At 43.8% G+C, this 26,975-nt stretch overlaps 1 protein-coding gene across 7 annotated transcripts in view; it reads right to left on the reverse strand.

The window, feature by feature from the left end:
• LOC126462885 (protein-tyrosine sulfotransferase-like) overlaps nt 1-26,975 on the reverse strand; it is a 970,604-nt gene that overhangs the window by 367,115 nt on the left and 576,514 nt on the right. For all 7 annotated transcript variants that reach the window (XM_050096112.1, XM_050096111.1, XM_050096113.1 and 4 more), the window contains one exon: nt 12,261-12,338. The gene's annotated coding sequence lies outside the window, so the exon portion shown is untranslated. The remainder of the gene's footprint in view (nt 1-12,260; nt 12,339-26,975) is intronic.

Raw genomic sequence — 26,975 nt, forward strand, 5'->3', positions numbered from 1 at the left:
GTATCATCTAGTTTCCACCTTTCCACTTTTACGAGCAGTTTGCGTTTGTAGGAAAGTAAAACTCTTCCAGACCGCATAATAGCTACAGATTTTTATTTCTATTTTATTCCTGCTGAATATTGTACGTTTCCGTTACCATTATGTTCACCAAACCAATGTAAATAATAATAATGTCGTTTGGCTCAACGGCCTGGCGCAAGACTGTCAATTGGACGCCACTTCGGAGACTTGAGTCTGTCTGAGCCAATCACACACTCAAGCACTAACAACGCCCGACGTTACTTAACTGCAGTAACCGTGCAAGAACTGGCGTATCCAACATGGCAAGGCCACTGACTGCTAAAATAATCTGTTGACCTTCCCATTTTTGTGTTATTGTCTTCAATTTAACACAAAAATATTGCGAGGAAAGATTTTTCAGCGTCCACAGCATTTAGAATGAATGATACTTACACTGCATTCGGAATAAATTGCGTAGAATTATATTAAAACACTTCGCTGGGTGAAAATATTTGTGGGTTTGTATGAAACACGAGTTTGGACAGTCTTGATGTAGAAAATAATTTGCACGAAGTACGCCACGGTTTCATCCTTGTGTTTAATAGGCCTTTTAACAACTCCAATGCTTCTCCAGTAATCAATAAGATACTATTGTATAGATTTAACGTGACTGCAACAGAGACTTGAGAAAAGAATAACAATAAAAGTTTCTGATCTAAAGAGAAGGAAAAAAACCTAGGCACAAGTGGCGAAACAAAAGAGAGTCGACGAACTTTTTTTCTATCTGAAATTCAGCAAGGCTCCACAATATTATCACACTGTGCCTCTATCCACAATGTGATGAAATTAGTTGCCGTCAAGCTAGGAGTCTAATAACATGTTTATAGCGCTTCACGGTTTTAGCTACGGACGACTGGCCGGGCAAAAACAACGGCCGGGGAGCGCGAGATAATTTGTGAGTCAACAGGCCCGGTCGGCTCTTTAATTCCTCAGTTCAGAGTTGAACGCACTACGGCTCTTCCCAGCACGTGCTGCGCAGGAGAAACGTCAGCTGCTTCTGTTGTTCAAAATAATTTCTCGCAATCTGGTCGAAGAGTTTATGATAGTGCTCCGAGTATCACAGTGGTCTATAAACTAACGTCCTGTAAATTTGCAAAGAACTACTGTTCAGCATATATTGACATGTCACGTCGTTCTTTTCCTCTCTTTCTCCGATTAGACGCGTTGCTAAGGATGAGGGAAACATCCGATGCCAGTTGCCACCATACGCTCTATGTGCGACGAGTTATCCCTACCGACCGAGATGGCGTAGTTGTTAGCACACTGGACTCCGATTCGGAGGACGACGGTTCAAAGCTGTGTCCGGCCATCCTGATTTAGGTTTTCTGCATTTTCCTAAATCGCTTCCGGCAAATGCCAGGTGCTTCCTTTGAAAGGGCACGATCGACTTCCTTCCCCATCCTTCCCTAATCCGTTGGGACCGGTGACCTCGCTGTCTGGTCTTCTCCCCATATCAAACAACCAACAAGCTATCTCTACAGATTAACAATAAAATCTGTCCGTAAAGCAGCGCTCGTGGTGGGGGAAGTGACCTTTCCCGAAAGAACGCTGCAGCTGCAGTACAGAAACATTACGAATTTGCTTCGCATGCGATCATAAACGTCTAATCTTTTCGTGTCTGTTTCAAAAATGGTTCAAATAGCTCTGAGCACTATCGGACTTAACATCTGAGGTCATCAGTCCCTTGAACTTAGAACTACTTACACCTAACTAACCTAAGAACATAACACACATTCTTGCCCGAGGCAGGATTCTAACCTGCGATCGTAGCAGCAGCACGGTTCCGGACTGAAGCGTCTAGAACCGCTCGGCTACAGCGGCCGGCCGTGTCTGTTTCTAATGTTAGTTATGGTAGTTACTTGCGTTAATTCATTAAAGTTTCGCAAATACAATGTGTATCAATAATGTAAAATCTTTGCTGTTCATGTAACATAACATGAATTCTGCCGCTGTATCTCCACTGAAGGGCCAAAGAAACTGGTATAGGCGTGCGTACACAAATACAGAGTTATGCGAACAGGCAGAATACGGCGTTACGGTCGGCAACGCCTGTATAAGACAACAAGTGTCTGGTGCAGTTGTTAGGTCGGATACCGCTGCTACAATGGCACGTTATCAAGATGTGAGTTTGAACGTGGTGTTACAGTCGGCGCACGACCGATGGGATATAGCATCTCCGAAATAGCGACGAAGTGGCTATTTTCCCGTACGACCATCTCACGTGTGTAATGTGAAGATCCGGAATCCGGTAAAACATCTAATCTACGACATCGCTGCGGCCGGACAAAGATCCTGCAAGAATGGGACAAACAACGAATAAAGATAATCGTTCAACGTGACGGAAGTGCAACCCTTGCGCAAATTGCTGCAGCTTTCAGTGCTGGGCCATCAACAAGTGTCAGCGTGCGAACTATTCAACGAAATATCATCGATATGGGCTTTCGGAGCCGAAGCCTGTTGATGACTGGAAACATGTTGCCTGATCGGACGAGTCTCGTTTCAAATTGAATCGAGCGGATGGACGTGTACGGGTATGGAGATCTCATGAATCCAAGGATCCTGTAGTTGACTGTTCAAGCTGGTGGAGGCTCTTTAATGGTGTGGGGCGTGTCGTGTGCAGTTGAAGTGATATGGGACCCCTGAAACGTCTAAATGCGACTCTGACAAGTGACACGTATGTCAGCATCTTGTCTGATTTCCTTGCATCCATTCATGTCCATTGTACATTCCGACGGACTTCAGCAATTCCAGCAGGACAATGCGACACCCCACACGTCCACAATTGCTACAGAAACACTCTTCCTATTTTCAACACTTGCACTGGCCACCAAACTCCCCAAACATGAACATTACGGCGCATATCTGAGATGCCTTGCAACGTGCTGTTCAGAAGAGATCTCGACCCCTTCGTGCTCTAACGGATTTATGGACAGTCCTGCAGGATTCATGGTGTCAATGCCCTCCAGCACTACGTCAGACATTAGTCGAGTCTATGCCACGTCGTGTTGCGGCACTTCTGCGTGCTAGCGTGGGCCCTACGCGATATTAGGCAGCTGTACCAATTACTTTGGCTCTTCAGCGTATAGGTATATCTGTTACTATGGTCTGATTCCAAGGAATATTGATTCAAACTTCCGCTGTGTAGGTCCAAAAGTCCATACAAATCCGTATACTGATCCTCCAGTTACACGAGAAAAAGTGTGAAACGTGACAGGTATTACTTTTCCGTGCACTCCGCTGCGCTTCTCACTTGTCAGTGCCAGCCGTACCGCTTTCTTTTCATATCCTCAGATTAGTTGGAATATATGCACTACAAAATGTTGAAAATCCTAAGGAAACACATCCATCCGTTTAGGAGCTGCTAGTGGACGTTCCAGCATTCAGGCGAAAAAGCTCTGCGTTATATGCATTATGTAGCAGACATACAAATCCTCTTGAACAGGGTGCGAAGGATAACTGTTTACTACGTACCACAGTGATGAAAGTGAAGTTGAGACGAACAAATTGATATAACCAATACTTGATGGAAATACATCCATAGTAGAAACAGGCGACCATCCAGATTTGGCACGACTTTGAAATATGGAAAAGTCTTGATCGTACAATTCTTTAATAAGCGTTATGCGTTTCAAACCTTTATTGCAGAAGCTGTGGGATAAAATACACAATGAAATTAACGATAGTAAATACATACATATTAATGTAAGTATGCATATTAGGGATGCATGTACAGAATTTTAAATTAATATCATACTCAACATTTAAATCAAACTTGAGTAAAATGCTCACGAAAGTTAGTACATATACTGAGTATAACACGTATTTGACAATAGAGTGTACACACGTAGAGTGTAGACATGTCCGAAAGAACAGACATGATATCCATACACGTATATAGTTCTGGCAACACCGGCCATCACCTGCTTCTTCTGTACGGATGCACACATATTCCCCGTACTCTTACGGGACTTGGTTAGAACGTCTTCCACGAGTAATGTGTGTGTTGGGGTGGGACACTACGAATGTAGTGTGTGGACATATAAGGAGAGAATGTGGGTCTCGCCACAGGCGTGCGCGAGATAGTCCCTCCAGTCGCGCTATCCTCTATGCCCTCGGTGGCTCAGATGGGTAGAGCGTCTGCCATGTAACCAGAAAATCCCGGGTTCGAGTCCCGGTCAGGGCACACATTTTCAACTGTCCGCGCTCGTATATCAACGCCCGTTGGCAGCTGAAGGTATTAATATAATTCTAATTTCCTTCTGAAATGTGGTGCTGCAGAAGGATGCTAAATATTAGATGGGTAGATCACATAACTAACGAGAAGGTACTGAAGAGAACTGGGAAGAAAAGGAATCTGTGACACATCATGACTAGAAGAAGCAATCGGTTGATAGGACACATTCTGACGTATTGTATGATTAGTTTATACTGGAGGGAAGTGTGAGAGCTAAAAATCTTAGAGAAAGACCAAGGGATGAATACAGTACGCAGATTCAGAAGGACGTAGGTTGCAGTAGTTATTCGGAGATGAAGAGGCTTGCACGGGACAGAGTAGCATGGAGAGCCGCGTCAAAGAAGTTCTCGGACTGAAGACCAAAACACAACTCGTGCAGTAGAATGTGAACACAAAATCGATATAGATCACAAAATTAAGACAAAAGTTGTGAATGAGTATGTTTACAAACATCACAAGTCAAAATGTGTTCAATCGCACGGAAGGTTGTTTGTCCACAAATAAGTTGGACCGGTGTTGGATCAGATGCTCATCATCGGCAGTACACAACAATGCTTTAAAACATTTTACATGGTCAAGTAGGATTTCTCTAAGCTTTCTTCTAGTGTCTGCCATTATATTAATCGATAGTCCTGTGTTGTTATATATTCTTCACGCAGAACAATATCTTACTAAGTTATTGTATTACAGGAATGATTGTAGTTGTCAGTGGTTCAGAAGTCATAGGCAAATACAGATTTACATTCGACTTTACATTTTTCTGATTAGCGGAGTCAACTGCTACTAGAATAAAAATATCTCCATGATGTTAAAGGTTTCATCGAACGACACTTGCACATAACTATTCGCGTCTTTTGCGAAAATAATCTGAAATTACAATGAGTGATATCTCCCACATCGATAATACATCGGTCTCAGGTGACTGTACTATGAAATGGGGCAATTACATCCTAGTGGGGATTACGGGAAACCAACAGGGTAGACAACAATGACCAACCCAGACATTTACGCCCTCTAGCCTTTAGTAGCCATGATGTGACTGTATTGATAGAACGGTGAAGGAAAAAATAAGAGGGGAGTGGGGGTGCTTCTGATGAACGCACAGTCCCAAATGAGAAGTTCTCCTTCTCGCAGATAATGGTAAGGACAATGTGCTACAACCATTAATATCGTCCACAAAACAGCTTTACATGAACAGCAGTTGCATTTGGAAATTTCAGACTATTCTAAAGATATTTTTACAACTGAAAATAACTTATGCTGATTACTAGTCAAGAGCAATGAATATGAACACCTATTGTTTCGGCGGGCGTGTGAGCGGAGCACACTGGATTGGACTGTCGGTTCGTGAAAAACGTGAAGAATGCGAATCAGATCGCTGCTTTGTACCCCCACAAAAAATGGTGTCTCAGACAAGAACATGCAACTGTCAGTCCTTCCATCAGCTATCAACAGCTACGACATAAACAGTCTCACTTTCTCTAGAGCCAACAGCACCAGCTGATCACCCCTCTAGGTTAATCCAGTGTAGTGCAGGTTCCCTAATCAGGACCACGGTCAGTCTTCCTCCACGTTCTGAGCTTGGCTCAGATCTCCCATGACTTTAACTTCGACGAGTCGACTAGACATTAAGCTCCAATCTTTCTTTCCCTTTTTTTATGGTAATAACATGCAAGAGAAAATATAGACTTGTTAGCATCAAATATACGAAATCGTAGACACGCGTACAATATCAGCTGCCTATTGAAGGATAAACATCGCTACGAATCAGACGAGCAAGTACCACTAACGGAAAAGGAAGCTAGTTATATCTTTATTCCATGACATGCAACGTTTCATAATGAATAGTTTCACCTTACACTGCAAGCATTGTATCTCAAAGCGATAAACAGGGAAATAATTGGTCCCCACAATGTAACTATAAGCATTATATAGCAATAATAGTAAGAAACATTTTATTTATTATTCTGCAAATTCTAAAATTCTGGTATGAAAGATACCGTACAAACACTAATTAAAAATTAGTAACGAACGAGTTAACATGTGAGGGAAATCTTACTGTATGCGATTTGTCTGTAAATATTATATGTCGCTTCCACGTTTCTATCCGTTAAATAGTTTAGTTTTCTGTATTTGGGACACTAACAGAGAAAAATCACCTACTGTTCTGCCTAATGGGTATGTAAAACCGTCACAAACTACTCCAGGCAGGAGGTCGTGACTGAATTTATGTTCTTGCAACTGTGCACTTTTCGAAATCGATTGATGCCAGAATACACGTATTAAAATCAGTCGGAAGGAAGCGTGGAAGATTAAGAGTTGAACGTCCCGTCCACAGTGAGTCTCTTGGAGACGCAACACAATGACGGATAGATCAGGGATTCAGAAGAAAACGCATTTCTCGAAGTTGGAACCCCGATATCTGCCATATACGATTTATCGAAACCACAGAAAACTTATATCTGGATGGTCAGATTGAGAACTAAACCTCGGTCCTCGCGAATGTGGGACCAATGTCACACCAGCGCGCCACCTCGACGGTAAAAGAATTCGGAATATAGTTTTCAAAATACAACGCAATCTGGCACCACGTTTGACATTTTTGCAGTGTGTGGCCACATAACTCATGAAATATTCAAACGAGACAGTCACAGAACAATTGCTGTTCCATATTTACGTCTTCCCTAATTACGGACCCGGCAGGCACCATATTATTTAACCCGTTCAGTTCAGTTTCCAACTGTTTCTCAGAATGAGTGACGAGGAGAATCTTGAAACATAAATCAGTATTCCATTCAGCAACAGAGTGCCCGAGGAAGATATCACCAAGGCGTGCAGACTCGAGAACGGAACATTAGTCTGCCAGAACACGACTCGCAGTGGCAAAAAGACTCGTCCACGACACGATGGCTCTGAGCACTATGGGACTTAACATCTGAGATTATCAGTCCCCTAGACTTTGAACTGCTTAAACCTAACTAACCTAAGGACATCACACACGTCCATGCCCGAGGCAGGATTCGAACCTGCGACCGTAGCGGTCGCGCGGTTCCAGACTGTAGCGCCTAGAACCGCTCGGCCACCACGGCCGGCGAAACGATGGTGTTAGCTTATTCTCTACAAATGAATGGCCGCTTACCTCAAAAAGGACTGAGACGTTAGCGAAATAATCAACGGTATTATTCCTTCTCATATGCTACTGTTCCCCGCAAATAGCGTAGACTCTTATTTCTCGGCAAGGCGAACTGGTAACACCCCCGATGCAGGAGCAAACTTTGTCATGTGAGTAGGTACAGTCACGTTCCAATCTAAAGCAGCAAGAGAAGGGAAAGTGATTATGGGAAACGACTTCGCGGAAAGCCTCAAGAACTTGCTGTCAACGTCATGAATTTGAATGACAATGAGAACGAGAATGGTATTACGGAAGGAGCAACACTACGCCGAGTGGAATAAAATTCAAGCAACTGCTCAAAACCAAAGTAACTAAAATTCACCCAATAAAATATTTCTTCGATGATATACATAAATGTGAAATCAGAAACAGCTATTTCCGCGATGCTACGAACAATACAAGGTCCTTTCATTTCTCAAAAACTTCACAGCTATCGTCACACAGGACTGGACACCCAGGCTAGCAGGGGAACTCTCAGAAAAAATAGTTTCATCTGTGGGATTTGAATTAAAAGATGCCGGAAGAGCCGGCCGCTGTGGCCGAGCGGTTCTAGGCGTTTCAGTCCGGAACCGCGAGACCGCTACAGTCGCAGGTTCGAATCCTGTCTCGGGCATGGATGTGTGTGATGTCCTAAGGTTAGTTAGGTTTAAGTAGTTCTAAGTTCTAGGGGACTGATGACCTCAGATGTTAAGTCCCATAGTTCTCAGAGCCATTTGAACCATTTGGAGAAGGAACGAGTCATTAAGTGCGGACTTGCAAAATGGAACACTGTAACTCAAGCGGCCAGTGGTTTATTATGATCGACTGTTGATCATACACACTATACTGTGAATAAATGTTGCAAAGAGACAGTGTGCGAGGAGTATAGTCAAATAATAATGTCACTGAACATCGGGGCTCAGTTCGATGAGGGATTCATCGCTGAAAACAAGCCCACTCCAGTCAATGAGATTCGATGCCGAAGACAGGTCTGTAGACACCTGCCATACGACCAGACACCCAGGTGTGACGGTCTGGGATGCCATTTCATAGCATCCTTTTTTGGTTATCATCTGCGGCACACTTGCAGCACAGTGGTACATCGACGATATTCCAAGCCCCCTTTTGTTGCCTTTCATGGCAAGCCATCATGGGCTTACATTTCAGAAAGATAATGCCTGTCAGGCGCTCGTGCTTGCCAAACCCTACCTTGGCCAGTGGGGCCACCAGATCTCTCCACAGTTGAGGAAGTTTGGAGCATTGTGGGCAGGGTCCTCCATCCATCTCGGGATTCTGACGATCTAACGTGCCAAATGGACAGAACGTGGCGCGATATCCCTCAGGAGTACATCCAACGACTCTATCAATCAATGCCATGTCAAATAACTACTTACATGAGGCGCAGAGGTTGACCAACGCATTGTTGACTTGCTCAACTTGATAAGTTCTTTTTCTTGAATAAAACATCCAGTTTTTCTGAAGTTGTAATAATTTGTTTGTATATACATGCACATCACATGTACCGATTTCCGTCCCATTTCGATAAGTCACTCGTGGTGCGACGATTTTTTGTCTCACAGTGTATTTATCGTTATTCCAACTCATTTGCAATTTCTACATTTAAAGCAAGCTGGAATTCATCACACGGAATAGAAATTGTGTGTAAGTCATCCTATATCTTCGTACAGTAACTCAAGGACAATACATCAGCAGACAGTCGCAGTTTGCTGCTCAGCCCACCTGACAGATCTTCATGCATATAGAGAACAAAAGCGGTCCTGTCACACTTCCCTGGGACACTCCCGATGGTGCCCTCGTCTCTGATGAACAATTGCCGCCGAGAACAACGTTCTAGCCGGCCGCGGTGGCCGAGCGGTTCTAGGCACTTCAATCCGGAACCACGCGGCTGCAACGGTCGCAGGTTCGAATCCTGCCTCGGGCATGGATGTGTGTGATGTCCTTAGGTTAGTTACGTTTAAGTAGTTCTATGTCTAGGGGACTGACGACCTCAGACGTTAAGTCCCATAGTGCTTAGAGGCATTTGAACAATGTTCTAGGTTCTATTACTTAAGACGTCTTCGAGCCTCTCACATATCTGGGAACTAACGTAATTTGTTATAAACAAATAGTGTATAACCTCTCCCTACACTCCAGAATGCCTCCAGTAATAAAAACATGAAAAACTGAGAGTACTTACATTTCTGCTTGGGTGTGATCTCTGATCGTAACAAATGAGACGAATGGTGTTCAAAATCCAGTATGGTGACCTTCATTGCTTTCTCCATGATTATAACAAAGCACAATAGCTTTTTTCAGCTACTGAAGTTTATATTAATTAAATACCAGCTTCGGTTGCACGTTGTTTTACATTCACGAGAGGCTTCGGCTAGGCAAATAATCATGAAGTTTCTATGACACCTCTTAATGGGTAGCTGAGTAGCTGAAAGGTTAGCGCCCCTCTAGTATCTGTGCATCAGAATTAACCTATCTGAAAGGACGATAGTCATTCTAAATGCAGTATCAGGTAGAACTCTTACTGAAAACCTGATGATAGCCTGTTATTAGGTATCGTGCAATCCAATACACTGTTTAATTACTGCTACAATTTCCCATATAACACTTCAAAAGAATTCTGTGAGACTGCTTTTAATGATTTCCTCCTGCAACAATTCCATCCGAGTGAGCACTGACCCTTAACTTCGTTACGACGGTCGGAAAACTCGAAGCTTTTTTTCTTTGATGTTTTGGCTTTTGGCATAATGCTCACTTTTACTACAGGTGATATGCATTGACTGTGGAGCCAATGCATAAAAAACAGTTCACTCACCAGCGCCCTCCGTCGTTTCATCGCCACGCAGGTCGCCGAAGTGGCGTCAAATCGAAAGACCTGCACCAGGCGAACGGTCTACCCGACGGGAGGCCCTAGCCACACGACATTTCCATTTCCATCGCCAAACATCTCACGACCCCTTGCTTTTCTTTGATTCACTAACGTCACTTCAGCACAATTTCGAAACAAATGATATATCTTGCTCTTCTAGAACGTTAGGATGTCCCCTATCATACAACCATCTGTCTTATCGAGTCCAATATATTCAAGTATTGATCACAAAACTATGTTGTAAACTCCGCGGTTGTGAAGTCCAACGAAGCCACTAATCGCATAGTAACGATCCTGCGCCACACTACTTAGACCGGCGTTATTCAGGAGAGACGAGATAGCGCCTATCGACCGTTGGCGTACTGCTGCGGAGATGGGCGACTGCTCCAAGCAGCGGGCTAGGCCCACCTCACTCCAACGGAGCCGGAAGTTCGTCAGATAGTAATGAGATGCGGCTGGCAGCGAATCAAAGCGCCTCTCGCTCCCGGGGGTGCCCAAAGATAACCGAAGTGCAGGCCGCAACAGACCCTCTCTGCGCAGCGCTACCAACACCTTTTCATCTCTGTCAGAAGCGCCAAAAATATGCCTTTCGTGCCCAAGGCACGTATGAAAGTGATGCTAGTACGCTACAGCTCTAGAGGATGGCTAAGCTCTCCTTTTATGTTAAAAAACGAGTCGCCTCGTGTAAAGAATCGTACGAGTATAACAATAGTCAGACAAAAAATTATCTGATGGTCAAAAGGAATTTGCGATACCAGCCGTCGACTTTGATCTGTGACGTGACTGTAAAGGCTTCTGTGACTTCATTCGTTGGTGCGCATTTTGAATGTAATTTCCGTGTAGCTTTATTGATTGTAGTGTAAGTTACTTTCGAAAGAGAAAGAATTTTTTAGTCTATACTGTGATGCAGAAAAAAATACTGTCTCTACTATTATGATGGGAATTACAATACTTCGTCCATTTATAATGGGTATCGTGGTCTCCAGTGCAGCTGTAGAGCTTTTTCTACAACACTCGATTCGTGTTCTTTCCGATAAATAGTTAAAGCTCTTCTTACACTAACAATTTCGATTTACTCCCGGTACATACATATATTCGTAACTGTGCATCACAGTCTCCACGTGAGCTACACAGGCAAAGTGTATTTTGCGGCGCTAGCTTCGAATGCTTTACGATTATTCTTTTTCTTAAGTTCAGACTGTGCGTCATAGTCTCCACCAGGGCTGTAGAGTGTTTTTTATGATACTTTCTGCATAAATAGTTTATGTGCTTCTTGTGATAACCATTTTTTCTTTACGAGAAATACTTTTTTTTTATTAAGTTCGTGCTGTGTGTCATGGTATCCGTTACAGACGTAGAGCTTCCTTTTTCATACTCGATCAATGTGATCATAGATGTAACCTGAAACACTTCTAGTAAGCAAATCTGACCGTTTTCTTTACGTTTCCGAATACGACCACGGATAAATGTGGTTTGCGTCGCCTGATGCATCTTCACTGTGTCATGGTCGAAGCTGACATATAGCATTACAATTTTCAGTTTACCCATGTTTATCAGTCAGAAGACTGATGGATCTCTTCCCCCTCCCCTCTAACCACCACCACCACCACCACCACCACCACGACCACCACCACCAAACCTCTCCCCAAGTGCCGTCCTAAAACAGAAGTGTTAAAATATACTGACAATGTCGTACATACAAAGTTTTGTTGACACGTTATAAGTTTGAGTGACGCGCAGGAATAGTCGTATGAGACATTATTACTGACTTTATGAATTATGACCGACAGTCGCGTGAAGACATATCACGCTATTCGACGACTAGGTTCGAGTCTCAGTCTGGCAATCCACTATCACCATTTTTCGGTGAACATTCTCTCAACAGTACCAGCGCACCGTTTGAAAAACGCTGATGTTGAGGAGTCAGTACTCACCGGACATCAATGAGAAGTATCTTGCCTTCCCTGTACGTCTAACGCTGCGATGCTTGTCGTCGTAGCCCAGCGATCAGTCTGTAACAGAAGTAAAAAACAAGTCATTCAATAAATTCCTACGTTTGTAGAAATAAGGTCAAGTATTGCTTATTTATTTTTTTATTCATTTATTGCTTATTTAGCCTGCCCAGATTAGGTCCTTAAGACCCTCTCCTACATCTGACCAGAAACAATACACACCAAAGCTATTACAATAACATTCACTGGAATATTAGTAACTAGCTTAGCGCCATCTGCTTCGCTCGAGTAGTCTGCTGGACCGGTAGCGATTTTGGTTTGTTTCTATTTAATCTAATTTAAAAGCGATTCTAGTACCTGGGCCCAAAGTTTTTGTAATCATGTTGTTGTGGAAATATTTCTATAGCAACATTCATCCCCTAACAAATATTCCTTTATATTTAACCGAGAAGTGAAATACCAACTTTCACAAATTTAGCTGTGAATTTTTTTATTGGAACGAAATATCATCTTAAGAATTTTCATCCCCCATTTCACTCCCGCAGGGTTGGAATTTCGAAAAAATACCTTCTTAAACGACGTCTACAGTATAAGATCCACACCTCCTTCAAATTTCAAATGTCTTAGCGGTTGGGGCTAGGCAATGGTGAGTCAGTCAGTCAGTCAGTCAGGACATTGACTTTTATACATAGAGACACAATTAAAGTAGCAGTAATTGACACTAACAATAATTACAACAAGAACAACACAATAATAATAATAATGAAAGAATTTTACTCTCACAAATTTCACTGTCATAGTTTCTTCATATATTTGTGTGTTCGGGACTAGTTAGCTACCGGACACCTAAAAATAAGGCACCTACAGAATTTCCGAGATCCTTGGGAGAAAAAAAAGTTAAAACTGTTCCATCTGGCGTTCGGGACATACGACACAAGCTAAACATCCTCAAATGTTTTTTTTTAAAAAACGTAGTTATCCCAGCGCCCACGAAGGCAAGTTTCAGTTCTTTAAGCCATCGTTGCAAAATACCAACACGAATCGTATACAGTAGAATCGAACGACTGCTAGAAACCGAATGAGGAAAACCCAGTTTGGTTTCTGGAGGAAGGTGAAAATATACAGGGCTATGACGGTCTTCGATTTATCACACAAAACAGAGCGAAGGGAGACAAACTGGCGTTCATAGCAAGTAGAAATAAGGTTTGGCCAAAATTCATTGCAATATACTTTTTGAAATTCTAAAGCTATCATGGATGAAATGCAGGGAGCAAAATTTTAGCTATATACAGAAACCGACAGCAACTGTTACAGAAGTCGAAAGAACTGAAAGGGAGGGAGTAGGCGAGAAAGGAGTAAGACACGGGTTTAAAATATTCCCCACGTTATTTAATCTATACATTGAACACGCAGTAAACGACACTACAAAGAAATTTGCTAAGGAATTAAAAGTTCAGTGAAACGAAATTAAAACTTTTAGGTTTGCTGGTAACACTGTAGTGTTGTCACAGACGATGTAGGCCTTGATAGAGCAGTTAACGGAATCCATAGTATCTTAAAAAGTGATACAAGGGTAATGGAGTTTACTGGAATGATTCAGTTGATGTTGGGAAATAAGATTAGCAAATGGAGTTTTGCCATTTCCAGTTCCTAGTTTAGATTCGGGGGCCATCGAGTGCCGACCCGCTGCCGTGTCATCCTCTGTCAGTGGAGTATGTAATTTGGATGTCATGTGGAAGGTTTGTGGTCAGCACAACGGTCTCCCGGCAGTTGTTGGTTTTTCAGATCTTGGTCGTACTACTTCTCGTCCAAGTATCTCCTCAATTGGCCTCTCAAAGCTGAGTGCATCCTGTTCCGTTCCTCCCAGCTACGAAAAATTCCTGGCAGTTACGGCGATTCGAACCGCATGGCAATTTAAATGTTCAAATGTGTGTGAAATCTTATGGGACTAACTGCTAGGTCATCAGTTCCTAAGCTTACACACTAATTAACCTAAATCATCCTAAGGACAAACACACACACACACACACACACACAATGTGTGTGAAATCTTATGGGACTAACTGCTAGGTCATCAGTTCCTAAGCTTACACACTACTTAACCTAAATCATCCTAAGGACAAACACACACACACACACACACACACACACACACACACACACACACACACACACACACATGCCCGAGGGAGGACTCGAACCTCCGCCGGGACCAGCCGCACAGTCCATGACTGCAGCGCCGCATGGCACTCACACTGACAACTCAGATATGGAGGCGGACAAGCTTGCTGCTTGAGCATTGAAATAAATGAATGGCAGCAGACAGTCTATAGCAACACACGAAACTTCCTGGCAGATTAAAACTGTGTGATAGGTCGAGACTCGAACTTCGGTCCTTCGCTTTTCGCGGGCACGTGCTCCACCGACTGGGCTACCCAAACACGACTCACGACCCGGAAGGCCGAAGACGAGGTACTGGCGCAAGTACAGCAGTGAGGACGGCTTGGGTAGCACAGCCGATAGACAACTTACCCGCGGAAGGCAAATGTCCCGAGTTCGAGTCTCGATCCGCCATAGAGCTATAATCTGCCAGGAAGTTTTACGTCACCGTACAGTCATGATCTTAAGTTCGGTGCCAGTAATCGCGTTAATTCATGTAGTTTACTCGGCTAGTTGGGCGAAACGAAAATCACTGTTATGACAAAAATTATACGTTATAGCTACTAGGAATGCTCCCAACGGAATGTCCAGGGCCAGCATTTGCGTGGTCCCCTGTAAAAACACGCTGCTTGCGCCAGTTGTAACGCAAAAAGTAGTTCCAATCAAAACTACAAAAAATATACAAATTTCACTGATTGCAGCATTGCAAGAAACTCTTAAATGTTACATTTCGATATTCCCAATAAAATACAATTTTCTGTTCTACTCGTGAGATAAAATTCTCCGTAATGTGTGGAACAAGATTACAATCAAGGTCACAATATCCAAGAGTTTAGAACTTCCCGTGAAACAATTCAAGAAAATATTTCAGATCTTCAGAGTCTCTAGGTGTAGCGTCTGGTAAAAATTAAAGATCATATTATAACGTTATATCTTACATGGAAGTGAAACATGGGATTTAACAGTACAGACGAGAAGATAATTAAAGTATCTGAAGTGTTTCATTACAAGAGAGTGCCAAAGATTATATGGGTACCTCAGGTAACAAATTAAGAGATACTAAAATCGTGAAAAAACGCGCTTTATGATACATATTGACTAAAATAATGGTTAGGCAGATGTCTTGATGCATCAATAGGTAGTTAATTTGGTGATGACAGAAACCACGTCAATGTAATACTCGTATTTGGGGGGGTGGGGGGGGGGGGGGGGGGGGAAGGAGGATTGTTATGAAGTTAGATCAAGGCTACAATACAGAAATCAGGTTAAAATGGATGTATAGAGAAGTAGTTGTGCAAAGATGAAGAGGTCTGCACATGACAGAATAGCGTGAAGAGCTACATGAAAACATCTTTCGGACTGAAGACTTACGGGTGGAGCCCTGTTTTGAAAATTTCAAAAATTCAATTTCTTTGCTTAAAATGTTTCTACTTTATTGTAGTGTTCATCCCAAGTTTGTCAAAAACTCCGTTACCGCGTTATATGGCGATTTGTGACAAAGTGTCTCCGAAAAGAATTCACAGAGGGGAAAAAATAGTCGACATCGCGGCCAATGTGGCAGCACGCAATTTCATCGATGGCCTGACAGGCATTATGGAAATCATGTACGTGCTCGAACTTGAGATCGGACCAGCGTGTTACAACTTCCGCACAAAAGCGGACGAAAAACATATCGAGCGAGGAAATCAGCGGATGACAGCAGCTGCCAAAGAGGCTCACAGGACCACCATGACCACGAACAAAATGGAGAAAGAACTCCTTTTGGATCTGGAGGGATTGCTGGATGGTCTGGGGATCGCTGGTAAGAGGTATGTTTAACTTAACTACAAAGAATGTAACCGAAAACTTTAAACACGTTTTTCTCAAAACCGTATTTTTCAAATTGGCAGGAAACATAAAATGAGAACGATATATACTATTTTGAATCGAATTTGATGCCGGCATGCTAAACTGAATTCTCTATCAGCATACATGGCCGTTTTGTATTATCTTCAAAAGTCTATTTTCGGTGCACCCTTTCGTCCTGATTTCATGGACGAAGAAACTGACATTGTTTGAACACGCCACTATTTTGTCAAAGCTTAAGGTTATTCAATTATCCTACATATGTTGATTGAAAGTATACTGAAAATGACAGATAAAATCATTTTGTTACAGATGCAACAGGAGGGCTTCAGGAATTTCTGCCGACGACCACTGTTCCGGCAGGAAGGAGTTCTTCTAACTGGAAAAATCAGGATCCTGGCAGAGGTTCGAGTCCTCCCTCGGGAATGGGTGTGGGTGTTTGTCCTTAGGATAATTTAGTTAAGTAGTGTGTAAGCTTAGGCACTGATGACCTTAGCAGTTAAGTCCCATAAGATTTCACACACTTTTTTTTTTTTTTTTTTTTTTTTTTTTTTTTTTTTTTTTTTTCCTCTAACGCACGGGTTTCCGGATTGGGAAGGAGCGCCTAGTCCCCGGCACGAATCCGCCCGGCGGACTTGTGTCGAGTTCCGCTGAGCCGGTCAGTCTGTGGATTCTTTTTAGGTGGTTTTTCACCTGCCTCGGCGAATGCGGGCTGGTTCCCCTTATTCCGCCTCAGCTACACTATGTCGGCGACTGCTGCGCAAACAAGTTCTCCACGTACGCGTACATCACCATTACTCTACCACGCAAACATAGGGGTTACACTCGTCTGGTGTGAGACGTTCCCTGTTGGGGGAGGAGGGGGAGGGGTCTGCGGTGGGTCGAACCGCACAATAACCCTGAAAAACTGGTTCGGTGTGGGGCGGCGGGGGGTGAAGTGGACTGCAGTAGTCGTCGTGGGGTTGTGGACCACTGCGGCTGCGGCAGGGACGGAGCCTCTCCGTCGTTTCTAGGCCCCCGGTTAACATACAATGCAATACATACAAGGTCCGCTCAGGCGCGAAAAGGAAACCACTGTGAAAATCCGACGAAGGTTTGCAGCATGTGTTGCTCAGTGTCACGTCGCTCTATTCAGTTCTGAGCGCACAGTGAGCACGTAAAGATGCCTACATAATAGTGTCTCCCGCCAAGTATGAGGGCCAGGTGAGAGATTTCACCTGATGTCACGCAGCCCATATAACGTAAATGTTTCCTTCTTCATGACAATTCTCGGCCGCACTCTGCTGGGGCAATGAGTAAGCCCCTGTAGCGTTTTCGGTGGGAAGCCTTTGATCGCTCACAATAAAACCCGTTATTGGCTCCCCGTTGAGTTTCACCTCTGCTCACATGAACCACTGACTAACAGACAACGAGCTGCAGACCAGCGTAGAGAATTGGCGGAAAGCACAGGTGGCTGCCTTCTATGACGAGGCGCAACGGCATGACAAATGTCTAAGGCGGAGTGGCGACTAAGTAGAGCGGGAAGGCGTAGCTGACTGTTGCGAATAAAACATTTTTTTAAATCTCACAGTGGCTTCCATTTCGCAACCTATTGGACCTTACTTTCCGAATTGCCCTCGTATACCATCATATTGAACATTACATTTTATTTTATTTGGAAAAAAATTACGAAAATCACCTATTTTTAAAGCGTTTAACCCTTTCGTGGGCAAAATTATTGAGCAGTTTTTTTTTTTAATGAATGGAGAGCAGATAGTAGTTAACAGATAGGTATATTTATCATACAGAATATCAAATTTGCTCCAACTGTGAAAGTGAGGTCACACAACAAGGTGGGAAGTATTCTTGTCACTGCCCTTCCTTGGAGTTAAATGACAAAAACAACTTTTTCAATATATGTCACATTTATTTGATAAATTTCCTTCTCTTGTTACAATGATTGTTCACAATTACTTGCCATGAAATTTTCTGAAACATGGGTCTTTGCAAAGTGGTATTTGACAATATGTACAAACACAGCGAGTGTTCTTTTCCGCAGCTTTGGTACTACAATGACGGCACGTCCAGTAGGTTTCTCCTAAAATGGGTTGATGCTCCCCTACAGCCACATGACGAAAATCTTCAGGTACTTTATCCCTTTTTTCCAGAAGGACAGGTTTTTGTCCACGCCTTTTTTGGGATGAGAAGCCAGCGATCAATTGTCTGGCTAGATGGATCCTGTACGTGAGCTGATCATGTTGTCTACTTTCTCTTTTACTTATTTTCCACAGGATAAAACTGTCCACTGCAGCAACGTCCACCAGGAAATAAAATATTCTGTGCCTCCATTTTACAGAACGTCTGCCAACAGCATACCGTTCTCGTATTTGATCAAACTTATCGACACAACCCATTACTTTGTTGTAGTCTGCCACAACTTCAGGACAAGAAGTCTCTGTACTAGTACCATTCTTGTTTTTCCTTTTCACTGAATTGAGGACAGGAAAGTGACTGGACGGTTATCCATCCATTTTACTGCAGAAATGGCTCCTTTTGTTTCAAACTGGAATTCTCCTCGTTCCAATTTTACGTTTTCCTTCATAAATTTGGGTAAATCAGAAGTATTTACCTTATAGTATAGCTTTGAGGAAAAAAATAAAAAAATGTCACGCAAAATGCATTGAAAGGGTCCTCTACAGAGCAACACTCAGCTATACAATGCCTCTGCGCGAAGATATAGCAAAAACGGCGGGAACTTCGGATTGGAAGTACTACCCTATACTGTTCACTAGGTGGTAGCACCGTACAGAGGTGGGAACTGTGAATCCCACGAGACTAGGAGCGAGTTCATTATAGTGGGAAGCATGTTTCCCACGGCTCACGAAAAGGTTAAAAAGGGCTGCCTTCTTAAGCATACAGAGTGGCAAAATAAAACTGGCACGGAAAATATTTCATGCATTTTAAAATAGCCAACCTAATTTACATCGTCCACACCCAGTGGCAGATGAGGTGATTTGGGTAGCCTATCTTAAGGTGCATGAACTATTTTCCGTGGCAGTTTTCTTTTGGCCATCCTGCAGTGGAGGTGGTACTGTACACCGTGCCTCTAGACAAGCAAGCACGAAGGGCGGTTATTAGGCTGTCAAAAGCTGCGTCCGTTGTGGGCCGCGGGAATTCCAGCCGGCCGCAGCAGCAGCAGCACACAACTCGGGACAACTTCCGCCGGCGAATGCGTGCTTTCAGCGAGCGGACGTCTCTTCTGCCGTGTCCTCAAAGTCCCTCGCTGGGAGGGAATGACCTGTCACGGAAGAACGCTACAGCTACCATATGGGATGACTAATAATCAGCTTTCCGTTTAGCAGTGCAGTGTACCGTTTTGTGATTTACGTAGGTTCTTCTCGTGTGCATTTCTTTCAATAGTTATTTATTTAGTACTCCAGTCTTCAAATGGCTCTGAGCACTATGGGACTTAACTTCCGAGGTCATCAGTCCCCTAGAACTTAGAACTACTTAAACCTAACTAACCTAAGGACATCACACACATCCATGCCCGAGGCAGGATTCGAACCTGCGACCGTAGCGGTCGCGCGGTTCCAGACTGTAGCTCCTAGAACCGCTCGGCCACCCCGGCCGGCACTCCAGTCTTCAAGAAGAATATAATAATTCCAATCCCAAACAAACCAGGCGTTGACAGATGTGAAAATTACCGAACTATCAGTTTAATAAGTCACGGCTGCAAAATACTAACGCGAATTCTTTACAGACGAATGGAAAAACTTGTAGAAGCCGACCTCGGGGAAGATCAGTTTGGATTCTGTAGAAATATTGGAACACGTGAGGCAATACTGACCCTACGGCTTATCTTAGAAAATAGATTAAGGAAAGACAAACCTACGTTTCTAGCATTTGTAGACTTGGAGAAAGCTTTTTACAATGTTGACTCGAATACTCTCTTTCAAATTATAAAGGTGGCTGGGGTAAAATACAGGGAGCGAAAGGCTATTTAAAATTTGTACAGAAACCAGATAGCTGTTATAAGAGTGGAGGGGCATGAAAGGGAAGCAGCGGTTGGGAAGGGAGTGTGACAGGGTTGTAGACTCTCCCCGATGTTATTCAATCTGTATATTGAGCAAACAGTAAAGGAAACAAAAGAAAAATCCGGAGTAGGTATTAAAATCCATGGAGAAGAAATAAAAACTTTGAGGATCGCCGATGACATTGTAATTCTGTCAGAGAGAGCAAAGGACCTGGAAGAGCAGTTGAACGGAATGGACAGTGTCTTGAAAGGAGGATATAAGATCAACATCAACAAAAGCAAAACGAGGATAATGGACTGTAGTCGAATTAAATCGGGTGATGCTGAGGGAATTAGATTAGGAAATGAGACTCATAAAGTAGTAAAGGAGTTTTGCTATTTGGGGAGCAAAATAACTAATGATGGTAGAAGTAGAGAAGATATCAAATGTAGAATGGCAATGGCAAGGAAAGCGTTCCTGAAGAAGAGAAATTTGTTAACATCGAATATAGATTTAAGTGTCAGAAAGTCGTTTCTGGAAGTATTTGCATGGAGTGTAGCCATGTATGGAAGTGAAACGTGGATGATAAGTAGTTTGGATAAGAAGAGAATAGAAGCTTTCGAAATGTGGTGCTACAGAAGAATGCTGAAGATTCGATGGGTAGATCACATAATGAGGAGGTACTGAATAGAATTGGAGAGAAGAGAAATTTGTGGCGCAACTTGACTAGAAGAAGGGATCGTTTGGTAGGGCATATTCTGAGGCATCAAGGGATTACCAATTTAGTATTGGAGGGCAACGTGGAGGGCAAAAATCGTAGAGGGAGACCAAGAGATGAATACACTAAACAGACTCAGAAGGATGTAGGTTGCAGTAGGTAGTGGGAGATGAAGAAGCTTGCACAGGGTTGAGGAGCATGGAGAGCTGCATCAAACCAGTCTCTGGACTGAAGACCACAACAACAACAACAATCAAATTAATCAAACACAGCGGCAGTATTGGACAGATAACGGTCATTTCGCCACAGCAAAAAACGTGTCTATGACAGCGGTCGACTAACGCGAAATGTCAAAATGTAATAGTGGAGAGAGGCGCCACACCACAGCAAACCAGCCTAACAGCACAACGCCTAAGTACAACCAATGAGCAACCGTATCGTACAGCAACAGCGCCTGTCTATGGGAAATAAAAGCCACCGCTCGTCACATGTATCGCTGTTCACTAGACATTACAAGCCAGACACAACAGCACAGGCTCAGAAACATCTATACTCAAGGTTTCCTGTCACTAAACTACAACAGTCGCCCATAAAAATCATCAGTTAAAAAAATTCTATGTGTACTTGCAAGCTCAAAGCATTCCATAATGGCAGGACAGTCGACATTCTTCAACGACCATCTACACTCCACTGAGACCACGATTCTCTTCATACGAAATTGTTTCAGCATTCAACATCCAGATCTTTCGGATGATGTTTTATGCGTACCTCCGGAATAACACATGTATTTTCGCCAACATATCGAGGGTAAATTTAAGTCAGCCGCGCGGGATTAGCCGAGCGGTCTAGGGCGCTGCAGTCATGAACTGTGCAGCTGGTTCCGGCGGAGGTTCGAGTCCTCCCTCGGGCACGGGTGTGTGTGTGTGTGTGTGTGTGTGTGTGTGTGTGTGTGTGTGTGTGTGTGTGTGTGTGTGTGTGTGTGTGTGTGTGTGTGTGTGTCCTAAGGATAGTTTAGGTTAAGTAGTGTGTAAGCTCAGGCTGAAATGGCTCTGTGCACTAAGAGACTCAACTTCTGAGGTAATCAGTCCCCTAGAACTTAGAACTACTTAAACCTAACTAGCTTAAGGACATCACACACATCCATGCCCGAGGCAGGATTCGAACCTGCGACCGTAGCGGTCGTGCGGTTCCAGACTGTAGCGCCTAGAACCGCTCGGCCACCCCGACCGGCTGTACGTTTAGGGACTGATGACCTTAGCAGTTAAGTCCCATAAGATTTCACACATATTTTAGTAAATTCAAGTCACCAAGAACTATAATAGTACGAGGCGGGTACGTGTTTGAAATCAAACTCAAGTTTTCTTTGAACCTATCAGCAACTGTATCATATGAATTGGGAAGTCGGTAAAAGGATCCAATTATTATTTCATTCCGGTTGCCAACAATGACCTCTGCCTATACTAGCTCACAGGAACTATCTACTTCAATTTCGCGACAAGATAAACTACTTCTTACAGCAATAAACACGTTACTGCAAATCGTGTTTAGCCTATACTTTCTCAGTCTCGAATCGCGTGACCGCTACGGCCGCAGGTTCGAATCCTACCTCGGGCATGGGTGTGTGTGATGTCCTTAGTTAGGTTTAAATAGTTCTAGGTTCTAGGGGTCTGACGACCTCAGAGGTAAAGTCCCATAGAGCTCAGAGCCATTTGAACCTATCCTTTCGGTAAACCATTAGGTTCTTCGCAAAAATCTCGGTTGAGTTTATATCCGGCTTTAGCCAGCTTTCAGTGCCTCTAACGATTTGAGCATCAGTGCCTTCTATTAGCGCTTGGAGCTCTGGTACTTTCCCATCACAGCTACGACAACTTACAGCTGTTATACCGATGGTTACTGTATCTACGTTCTTCCTGTGTTCGGCCTGCACTCTTTGTGACTGAAGCCGTTCTTGTGTTTTCCCGAGACCCTCTAACCGAAAAAACCGTCCAGTCCATGAGGTCCGTGGGTTAACACCACACATTCTCAATGCTCGCTTCTGTGCAATCAGTATTTTCTTTCTTAGTGATGATTTACCCCCCAAAATTATTTAGTGAGACATTATTGAGTTGTAATATGCGAAATGTGAGGAGGTTGATACTCGGAAGATGATCGACGACAGTGACGCCAAGGCGTCGGCTTGTTGCAGATATCGCAGCGCTCGTGTGTTGCCTGGCACTGTCAATCTGGAGGAGAGGACGGTCCGTGTGGAGGCACGTTTTCTGTGGCTAGAAACTCGATTACATGAGGCAGTTTCTGACACACCGACATAGTTTCATTACACACAGCGTCCGTCCCTGGTAGCTGAGTGGTCAGCGCAAAGGAATGTCGTACCTAACGGCCTGGGTTCGATTCCCGGCTGGGACGGAGATTTTCTCCGCTCAGCGACTAGGTGTTGTGTTGTCCTTACCATCATCATTTCATCCCCATCGACACGCAAGTCGCCAAAGTGGCGTCAACTCGAAAGACTTCCACCAGGCGAACGGTCTTCCCGACGGGAGGCCCTAGCCACACGACATTTCCATTACACACAGTCATGTTCCACGTTACAGTTCGGAGCCCTCTATGGGCAGAGGGTTGCTGCTTACGTCAGAGAAGCGGGAAGTCAACCGAGTAATACGCATGGCATGTAAGAGTTCAATCGATGTTGCAAACAGAAGAGAAAAAAAAAAGAATTCGGAGGCATAGTTTTCAGCATGCGCTGTAGTTAGACAGACCGAGCGACCGACCCGCACACACACACACACACACACACACACACACACACACACACACACACACACACAGGGGGGAGGGAGGGAGAGGGAGAGGGGGAGGGGAAGGGGGGGAGAGAGAGAGAGAGAGAGAGAGAGAGAGAGAGAGAGAGAGAGAGAGAGCGTGGGGAACGGCACTTAAGATTCCCATGCTATATTCGCCTCTCAAGCTCTCTACCCGACATGAGCAAACTTGGATTTTTCCCGCGTGAAGTGACACGAGGCAGGAAAGCCGTAACTGACGCACTTTCACTCTGTGAACTGCGTGGGGGCAACTCTCATCAACATGCGCAATGATTTCTATTCCATTAAGAGACTTACAGAGTACGCTCTGCGTAGGTTTGCGACTACGTTAATATCACAGGCCCTCGAAGACTTGTTACACTGCACTCCTATTTCGCATCGTCCGGAAGATGCTTGCTAAGCCAGCGACACTAACAGGAAAGCACGCTCAGTTCTCTCTCTCTCTCTCTCTCTCTCTCTCTCTCTCTCTCTCTCTAGTCCGTCGCTTTCCTTTGGAATAATCCCAATAATTCGGTTTGGTTCTGAACACTATGGGACTTAACTGCTGAGGTCATCAGTCCCCTAGAACTTAAAACTACTTAAACCTAACTAACCTAAGGACATCACACGCATCCATGCCCGAGGCAGGATTCGAACCTGCGACTGTAGTGGTCTCGCGGTTCCAGACTGTAGCGCCTAGAAACGTTCCGCCACCCCGGCCGGCCGTAATTCGGTTTAATGTTGAATTTTCAGAGAGCACATCCAAAGTAAATCTATCAGAGAAGTGAAGAGGGGCTGAACTATCAACGTGGAGACTCTCCTTCTTTACATGGTTAATTTAAACTCGTCGTGGTCACACTAGTATGAGAGATATCCACGGTACAAATTGTTCCATGGACATCAATACTGAAAACATGCTCTACAAAATCCTTAGTTCTGTGTTAGAGGGCCAATGAGTGAGCACCAGTAATCTGGTAAATGCCGGGAACATCACAAGGGAAAGAGTACTTCATATTCTGTGCAAGCTCACGTGGTTGAGACTGGTCTGACAAAGTGGGCGGATAGAGTGACAAACTGCAACCTTACGCACCGTTTTCTGCGTGTATGATCAGATCCGAAATCTACCCCTTCCCAGATGTAACGAAATGGATCAATGATAGGAAATCAAAGGACCATAGTAAAGAAAAATAATAATCATAAATTCTTTGTTTCTCACTGAAAGAATTTTACGTTTCAAAATCGCAAACTTCTCGAATACCTCCCTTGGTCAACCAGAAATTAAAATGATAAGATGTAATTTAACATCCCATTGTCACAACTGCCACAAGACTACTCCTTCTTTACCCATTTTCTACCCTCTTCTGAATGAGAGTTCTTCTAGGTTCCATTTCACTCAGTTCAATACCATCATGTTCATGTTCCAGTGATCCCCTGATATCATCGAATCGTCTCTGCTTGGTATTCCAACATTAGTTTTGTGGCCCCACGATGTCCACAGAACAATATTTGGACTCCATGTGTTAGGGGCTTGCCCCGCTGTTACCAGATCGCTGTCACTCAGGGAACTCTCTGAAGGATGTTATGTTTTTTGTTCTGAAGACCTCTTCCCGAAGGCGGCCGGTGTGGCCGTGCGGTTCTAGGCGCAGGTTGGAATCCTGCCTCGGGCATGGATGTGTGTGATATCCTTAGGTTAGTTAGGTTTAAGTAGTTCTAAGTTCTAGGGGACTGATGACCTCAGATGCTAAGTCCCATAGTGCTCAGAGCCATTTTTGAACCTCTTCCCGATCTGGTACCCAGCATCCGCCTCTCCATTGCTCTCTGTACACAATGAAATTCAAAAGGACTCGCCCCCGTCAGTGCGTGTAGACGATATGTTGTTACCGAAGCTCTCTTCGTTTCTTCGTTCTTTGTCGGCCACCGTCACACTCAACAAGCTGTATGCTGCAAAATTTCAGCTTTCTCCCTATCTTCCAAACGACACAAACAGGAAGTTACGAAACTGCAATATCAATCCTCGGCTTTTCAGTATAAGAATTAGTTAAATGTATTAACAGCACAGACACAGTAAACTCGGAGAAAGCAATGATGACTGTTAACCCTATATTATCTCTCGCAATGTGACTTCAAACACTCTTGCACTAAACTAATTCACCGTCCACACAGAATGTTTGACACAATTAAACGTGCAAAGACCCTCTTCAGTGCAACTATAGTCTTAAAATGGAAGCCGTATATTCACTTCCGAAACCATCAAACGATTAGGTAAAACTTGGCTAAAATCAATGGCCCTATGCAATCACAAAGTAAGTGCCGCTTCTGGAGCAAAGACAGCTAACAGAAGTTCTTTCCGACTAACCAGCGCACACACTGGCTGGGAGACCAATTAGCGGTCGCCTCGGTGGCAAACCAGACCACCCGCTTTTGCAGCAGAAAAAGTATTTGCTGTTGTTCATGAGAGTGAATGAAGTTGTATCGCGAAATTACTGTCTGAAGCAGGAGAGCAATTAGGTAATAAATATAGCAACAAATAGGTTCCACCCAGTATTTCTGCGAAACGTAAGACTGAGATGGATACTGTTTTAATGGGCCTAACCTCTAGGAACAAGTTTCTGCTAACGAACCAAGGCAAGTAATGCAGAGAAACTACCCAATTAGTTTTAATAGCGTGAACACCAAAGAAATTTCCTTCAAACACATCAAAATGAACGAGGTTGTAAGATAGATTCGAATATCACAATGTGTACCATTGAAGTGAAAGGGACAAAGGGTGTTGTAGAATGCATTTCGTACGCAAAAAAGGCAAATTGAATCGCCCTCCACCCTTGCAAGGGGGGAAGGAGAGTACATGAAAAGAAGAAAACGGGGCATGAGTGTGCGACCGAGAGAAAGAGGCCAATGAAACTGAAGGGAAGACGTAAGATGTGCGTCAACAATAAGAAAAAAACACGTACTGGTAACTCAAAAGATGGTGATGCAAGGGCAAGAGGGAAGGCGGGAAGAAACAGATTACGAAACAGGGGGACAGGGGATGAGAGGAAAACAGAATACTACGCTCTATGAGATGTACGGAATGAAAAATGCCTTCTGGAACACACTATTTTTCCATTAATGATGACCGGTTTCAGGTTGACTAGCAGATTTTCTTCAGATCTAGTGCTACAAAGTGTAGTTTGTCAGTCGTTGCAGT

Source organism: Schistocerca serialis, chromosome 1 (genome assembly GCF_023864345.2).
Source record: "Schistocerca serialis cubense isolate TAMUIC-IGC-003099 chromosome 1, iqSchSeri2.2, whole genome shotgun sequence".
Classification (NCBI taxonomy): Eukaryota; Metazoa; Arthropoda; class Insecta; order Orthoptera; family Acrididae; genus Schistocerca; species Schistocerca serialis.